Consider the following 8,442-nt stretch of genomic DNA (forward strand, 5'->3'; position numbering starts at 1 on the left):
CGAGTTTTAGCCCGGCTGAATGGTGCCCAGAAAGCTTTGGCTGAAACTCCTTCTCATTCTTTGGTAGAATTGGAGAAATCTTTGCATAAAGAGTTAAATGATATTCTTTGTCAGGAAGAGGAGTTGTGGGTGAAAAAGTCTTGCATTAATCGGCTAATTGAGGGTGATAGAAACACAGCTTTTCATCATAGTCTACAATTGTTAGGAGAAGACGTAACCGTATTTCGCGTATTAAAAATGATATGGGAGAATGGATTACTAGTGAGGGTGGGACTATATCTTTCATTAGAGAAGGGTTTAGTAAATTGTTATCGACTACCCTTGATTCCTCTCCTTTACATATTCCCCAACCCTCTAGGTGGCAAGCGGCTTTGTCGGAAGAGGATAAGGGTAGCTTGAATTTGCCGGTGTCTGATGATGAAATTAGAGAGGGTTTGTGGGCTCTCAAACCGTTCAAAGCCCCTGGTCCGGATGGACTCCATGCGGGGTTTTTCCAACGGTTTTGACCCACTGTAAAGGAATCTGTGAGGAATGAAGTTATGTATATCTTTGAAGAAGGTAGAATCCCCGATTACCTCAATAGAACCAATATTGTTCTAATTCCTAAAATAGCGGGCCCAGAAAGTTTGGGGAACTATCGCCCCATTAGCCTTTGCAATACGGTGTACAAGATTGTCTCTAAGATCATTGTAGCTAGGCTTAGACCTCATCTTGATAAGCTGGTCTGCCCTCTCCAATCAGCTTTTGTGCCGGGGAGGCGAAGTGTAGACAATGCTATTGTGGTACAAGAGTTGATTCATACTATTAGTAATAAGAAGGGGCTGGGAAGCTACATGGCGATTAAAGTGGACCTTGAAAAGGCTTATGAAAAAATTGAATGGAGTTTCATTCGAGAAGTGTTGATTAATGCAAATTTACCCTACAATTTGGTTAATCTCATCATGAGTTGTGTTTCATCTGTTTCCACTTCTATTCTATTTAATGGTGGAATTGCTGAGCCTATTTTCCCCTCGTGTGGAATTAGGCAAGGTGATCCATTATCTCCTTACCTCTTCATTCTTTGTATGGAAGTTCTTGGGCATATCATTGAAGATAAGTGTAGTGAAAAGAGTTGGGTTCCTGTCAAAAGCTCTCAGAGTGGGATGGCTTTTTCTCACTTGTTTTTTGCGGATGATTTGGTTCTCTTTGCGAAGGCGGATCATGTGAATTGTTCTACAATTAGGGATGTGCTTGATGACTTTTGTACTAGGTCTGGCCAATCCATCAGTGAGAGTAAGTCTAGAGTTTATTTCTCCCCAAATGTAGACGTGGATACTAGAGAATCCTTGTGTGATATTTTGGGATTTAAATCTACTCCTAATCTTGGAAAGTACCTTGGGTTTCCCTTGAAGCACCGGGGAGGAAACAATCAAGATCAAAATTTCATTTTGGATAGGGTCAAGCAGAAGTTGGTGGGGTGGAAACCTAATTTATTATCTCTTGCAGGCAGAACGGTGCTCATTCAAGCCTCCGCATCTACTATTCCTGCCTATGTCATGCAATGCACGGCGTTACCCAAGAAGTTGTTGGATGATATTGATAGAGCTAATCGCAATTTTCTGTGGGGATCTTCGAATTCTTTGAAAAGAACACATTGGGTGGGTTGGCACAAAGTGACGAAAGCTAAAGAGCAAGGGGGTCTTGGAATTCAATCAGCTAGGGGAAGGAATCAAGCTCTGCTTGCCAAGCTTAATTGGAGATTCCGGACGGAGAAGGATGCTGTGTGGGCAAAGGTTCTTAGAAGCAAGTATTGTACTAGCTGTCAGTTGCACGCTAGAGCTAAAGACAAACTTCCTTGCTCTAGAGTTTGGAAAGCAATTCAAAAGGGCAGTGAGGTTTTCCATAAAGGCACTTGGTGGATTCCGGGGCAAAATAGTAGTTTGAGCATTTGGCATGACAAATGGTTTGCAAAGGCTCTGTTAAGAGCTTTAATTCAAGGTCCTCTCCTTGAAGAAGAAGAGAGGCTCCAAGTTAAAGAGGTTTTTGGTCCTCATGGATGGGATTGGTCAAAAGTTTCTGTCCAAGTTCCAAATGATGTTATTATGGAAATTAATGCCATGCCTTTTTCTTTGGGGACTTCTATTGAGGAAGATAGGTTGATTTGGAATGGTGATAAGCATGGGGATTTTGAGCTCAAATCAGCGTATTCTTTAGCCACTAGATGCAGTGAGGAGGAAGAGGAGGTTATGGGGTGTTGGGTTTGGAAGGTGGATACTTTACCGCGTATTAAATCTTTCATGTGGCAATGCTTGCATAATAGCATTGGAGTGGGAGATTGCCTTGTTAAAAGGCACCTTAGTGAGATGGATAGGTGCCCTATCTGTCTAAGGGAAGTTGAGACCATTATTCATAGACTTAGGGACTGTGAGATGGCAAAAACAACTTGGACTAGCCTGGGGGTTCAGCCAAACAGCAGCTTCTTTGAGGATAGCCTCCACATTTGGCTTGAAAAGAATTGCAAAGATCATGGGTGCAAAGTGCCCAATCAGCCACCATGGAGAATTCTTTTTCCTTTTGTCATTTGGTTGTTGTGGAAAGAAAGGAATAATGTGGTGTTTAGAGGCCAAATCTTTCGGCCTGGTGTTCACAGTGAGGCGGTGTTCCAAGCTCTTGAGTTTTTGCATTGTGCTTTGAATCCTAAAATTGCAGGCAGCAGAAGGATGTTCCGGATCAGATGGGAGAAGCCCTCACCTGGCTGGGTTCGCTTAAACATTGACAGATCAGCCTTAGGGAATCCTGGTAGAGCTGGTTGCGGTGGCATCATTCGGAATGATCGTGGAGATTGGCTTGGTGGCTTCTCTAGATGCATCGGAGTCACCACAAGCTTTATAGCTGAGCTTTGAGCTCTTCGTGATGGCCTTAACCTTTGTCACAACATGCATCTTCAAGATGTTGATATTCAAATTGATGCCAAAGCAGTTGTTGATATTATTAGAGATCCCTATTACTCGAACCGGGTTGTTATGCCTATTGTTGATGATTGTAGACAGTTGATATCCCAATTTGGCCAAGTTCGGATTGGGCATTGCTATTGTGAGGCTAATTTTTGTGCTGACTTTTTAGCTAGGAAAGGTGTGCTCCAGGATTGTTGTTATTATGTGTATCAGGATCCTCCTGTGGACTGGTTAGATCTTATTAGTGCGGATAAGGAGGGTGTGTTTTGTATCAGGGCTATTCCTGCTGTTGCTGGTAGCCTTTAGTTTGTTTTAATGAAGTTTCCTTTTTACCAAAAAAAAAAAATCTAATCATACGTTAACAAATGTGATTGTGTCCGAAGAACTCTGGTGACTCGACCAAACTTTTCAACTTCACTTTTTGTGATATTTTGTTGTTAAAGAAAGGTCATTTGTGATTTGTTCCAGGATACTCACCAGTCACCATAAACGCCACTAACTAAGCTAACAAAGAAAGCACAGGAGGCTATACATAATCCATTAATCCCAATATAATAAAAGCAATAAAATCTGTAAAACAAATAATAAATGAAAATAAAAGGCATAAGAATAGAGTTGAGAAAGTATTACTATTAATATCCCCAGTGACAGTGAGCATTGCACATTGGAGCGTACGAATACGACATTGATGTCGGCGTAAATATGGGAAGGACAAAACATATATGTTCTTTTGCGAGTTGTTTGTTGTGGCCATGGCGATTTTGAACTGCTGTTGGTTCCAGCTTCCAGGGCAGAAGTGAACTAAGAAGAGTTTTAGGCTCAGCTTTTAAAGTGGCATTTTTTAAAGCTATTTGTCATAATTTTAAACAAACTAAACACGCGTGGCAAGTTTATATAATATTTAACAGAAAATATGAATGAAGGGGCTATTGGTACAAACAGAATAGAACTTCAAAAAGTAAAATCCAAATTTTGAAATTTTAGGTTGTAAAATTCGAACACCTCCAAACTTTAGGAGTATAGTTTATAATTTAGCCTAATAATCTATATCTTTATATTACTAAAAGTTGAAGCGTAGGATTTAATATTGCTACGCTTAGATTGAGCCACATGAGTTACTTGAGCCACATCAGCTACCATGTTATTACCATTCTTTTTTCTAAAGTTGTCCTACAATTTAAAATTAGTTTTCTTAAATTTAAAAATACTAATAAAAAGAAAATAATTCCCAACCCTTTGTGTTTCATGGTTATAATTTTAGATGGCAACTCTTTGTGTTCCACGATTACAATTTTAAACAGCAACCCTTTGTATTCCACGGTTACAATCTCAAACGGAAACCTTTCAGCTTCCTAATGCCAGACTTTGGCTTTCTAACTCTTTCATCTCTTCCTTTCCTCACACTATATTAATACTGAAAAGCTCGATGATTCAGTTTAGGTATCTCTAAATCCCAGTTGCTCTTGATCTCTATTCTTGTGGCTGCTTGCATAATAATTCAATTTAAGGATTAGATTAATAATGTTGTTCTTTTTTATTGCTATTTTTTTTTCTTTTTTAATTTTGTTACTACCTCTTTCGTGTTGTGGATCATATTTGAGTTTTTATGTATTTAGGTTGGGTATTTGTACTGATATATGATTGTTTGTTTCTATGTTTAAAATTGATTTGGTTTTATTTATTTATTTATTTTTATTTTTTTTTAAAAATGTTTGAGACGGTAACATTATTGGTTTATATTGTGTAATCCGTGTGATAGAGTTTTAGTAGTTAAAAAATTGAGTGATAGAGTTTTAGTAGCAACCGCGCATGCAGAAATTCAATTGAATGATGTAATTTGTGCTTGTAGAAATTCAATTTGCTAAGGTATTTTAGTAGTTAGCAAATTGAATTATAGAGTTTAAAATTCAATACTATACTTAAAACATGATACTTCTCCTTTTTTCTTGGTCTCCTCATTTAAGTAAATCCCTCCTTCATCATTAAAATCAATTTAAAATTCCTTCTATTAGCTTTGATTGTACCCTTGGCTATATCATAAAAGATTGTTTTTTGATATAATCTTTTTATGGTAATTATTGTCATTTTTGTTGTAGTTGAATCAAAATAAAGATAATGCTAGATTTGCATAAATAGTAGTTGTTGCATCTTCATCAATAGCTGCTGCATCTTCTTCATTGCCAAACTTAGTCATCTTGACAATCCTTTTATTTATCTAATTGTACCACATGTATTTATTTACTTATCGATTCTATATATATATATATATTTTTTTGAGAATCACTTATGGATTCTATCTGATTGTAAGATTTTTATGTCTTTTGATATAAATTAACTAGCTGGCATGCTAGCCAAACCGCTTGCTTCTTCAATATTTTTTAATCTTTTACTTTGCCTCCAACACTATCGTAATTGGTTGTCTCTTTGATGGCATGTTATCTCTCTCTCTCTCTCTCTCTCTCTCTCTATATATATATATTGTTTTGTAGGATCCAAGCAAGAAAGAGTTTAAGATGCTTGTTGTGTTATTCTCTCAATTTTTTTACAACATGAGCAACTTGCAGTATTGAAGTAATTACTTAATATTTTATATTAATAGTTATTTGTTAATAGGTGTTTGACAACTTTAGAATATGAAAAGTTTTAAGTTAAATGGGTAACAACTTTAATTTTGTAAATTTTTTCTTTCTAAATTACTAATAGTGATTTATCATGTTAAATTGGTAGTTTATTTGTATATTAATTAGCTACAATGTTGTAATGTTATTTATTTTTTCTTTCTAATTTGTGAGGTTTAATTCAAATAATTTTGAATAAGTGCTCTGAAATCAAATTCAATATAATTTTTTTTTTGTTAGGGACTTTGTAAGGCTAAGGGGAGCTTGAAGATAATATAAGTTTTGGCCTCATATAATATACTTATATTGTGAGCTTCAATTGCTACAAGTAGTATTGTAGTAACTTAGATATGAAACTCTAGGTGTAACACAAACAGCTAATGATAACGACATTCATTAATATTTGTCTTTTAATTTAAATGATATTTTGCATAATTGCTTTGCATTCATTAGATTTCATTTTCAGTAATTTATTTTCCTGTACATCACACGGATTAGCGACTAATATTAGTAATTTTGGAGACATCCATTCTCATACCTAAATTTACATTTTGCTTGTGTCAACCTTTGATGGATTTCGACATCTTTAGGTACATATGTGTAGTCGATCTATGTAAAAGTGTTGAAATCAAAGTTTATAAATAAACAAGATGTGCATTTTGGTGTGAGGAGAAGTCCACCTTAGTATTACTCTTTTAATGGAACTCAACCTTTTTGCACAAAAGTCAAATAATCTTTAATGGCCACTCCTCTTGAAATTACCAACTTGGACAATTTCCAACTATATTACTATATGTCTTTAAAGTCATGTTGCGCAGAGCTTGGCTTTTATTTAAAAAAAAAAAAAAAATTAACAAATGTCCTAAAGTTGTTAGTTTATGATGTATTTTAGCAACTTTTTATAGAAAAAACATAAATATTTTTTTTTGAAGACTTTTATATTTCTCAAAAAAGTAACTTCAAAACTTTTTAAAAATTATTTATTAATAATTGCTCTAAAAGTATCGGTTAAAATAATTAAAAAAAAAAAATGAAAAGTGCACTTTATTTTTCAGGTTATTTATTATTATTTTTATATGAGGTTGTTTGAAAAGAATTGTATTTTAAAAAAAAAGTATGAAAAAGTTTTACCTTATGAAAATGTGGTTGACGAACACGGTTTCTACGCAATAAACATAAGCATCGACGAATGAGTAGGAAAGAGACATGCAATGACATATTTGATGACACCATGCTCTAGGACAACCCAATTTGTTTTTTCAATTTCCAAGCGGTGGCTTAGGAAATTTATTAACGACGAATGAGTAGGAAAGAGAGACATACAATGACATATTTGATGACACCAACCCAATTTGTTTTTTTAATTTCCAAGCAGTGGCTTAGGAAATTTATTTTAGGGCGGTTAATAAAAAATTTAAATTATATAAAATTTAATAAAGAAACAATTTAATAAATATGTCAATGTTATAAATTTTTTTTTAGAGAGTTTCAACCTATAGCGTTTGTTTTTGATGATAACTCTTTATCATTAGACCAAGGCATCAATCGGTTTTTGGTGTAGATGATAGTTCTTTATCATCAGACCAAAATACTAATCAATTTTTGGTGTAGGCGGGGATTGAACCCTAGATTTTTATTCAACTATTAAAGACTTTACCAATTGCGCTAATTGGAACTCACAAAAATAAAAAGCACTTAAATACATGAAATATTACAATTTCTCTATTTTAACAAAAAGAGAAAAAAAGACTAATAACAGATAAAGTGAAAATTGAAATTGCTTACATGAGAATAATAAATTGAGAGAGAGAGAGAGAGAGAGAGAGAGAGAGAGAGATGATATTTTCTATAATTGAGAGCCAAACTGCTAAGGAAAGAAAAATGGCACCACCAAGGAGAACTCACGATTAGGGAATAGGCTTTTTTATTGTTGAATGATTAAGGATTTTTATTTTTTGTATTTGAATAGGCTTTTTATTGAATAATTTGTTCACTTGTTGTTATTTGAGTTATTTTTGTTGTTATTTGAACTATTTTTTATTGTTGTTATTTAAGTTTCATTTTTTAAGGGTTTAAGAATTATGTTTGCTCCAGGGGGGGGGGGATTAATTTTGGAGTAATGCTATACCCACAACATTTTCACAACAAATCTTATGCGATAAGCTGTTATTGCTGGGTAAAAGATGTTAGTATTAAGCCTAAATTAGTATTATTAACAACTTATCAAATAAAATTTATTGTGAAATTATTGTAAAAATATTGTGAATGTAACATTACTTTTATTTTTGTTAAATTCAAATTCTCGTGATTCTCAATTTGGGTGTTCAACATTTTTATTAGGATGATTAAAATAGGTTAATTTAGTATATAATATATATATATATATATATATATAGGTGTAAATGCACTTTTAGTTCCTACATTTTGCACTTTTTCCATTTTGGTCCCTACATTTTGGTTTTACCACTTTTAGTCCCTAAACCAATTAACGCCTGACATTTAGGTCATTTCTGTCACCCAACTAACAGCAAAAGCTGACGTGGCTGACGATGGAATAAAAAAAATAATATAATCACACACATTAATTAATTAAATTAAAAACCAACATTTAAAAAAAAAAATTCATTAGTTTTTGGGAAGAACATGACTGTTCATATTCTTCATCTTCTTCCCTAAACATGTTTGATTGCCTAGAAATTTAAAATATCGAAGATTTAAAATAACTCTCTCCACCATTTTAAAAAACCTACTTTGTATAAATTTATGATCTTTCCTTTTCTTCTTCCATATCAATTCATCCTCTCTTTCTCTTTCACTTTCTCATGGTGAATGTTTGTGTTTGTATCTTTCTTTTTCTTCTTCCTTTGTTCAAGCTCTTGATCCCTCACTCT

This window comes from Quercus lobata, chromosome 4 (assembly GCF_001633185.2).
Source record: "Quercus lobata isolate SW786 chromosome 4, ValleyOak3.0 Primary Assembly, whole genome shotgun sequence".
Taxonomy (NCBI): Eukaryota; Viridiplantae; Streptophyta; class Magnoliopsida; order Fagales; family Fagaceae; genus Quercus; species Quercus lobata.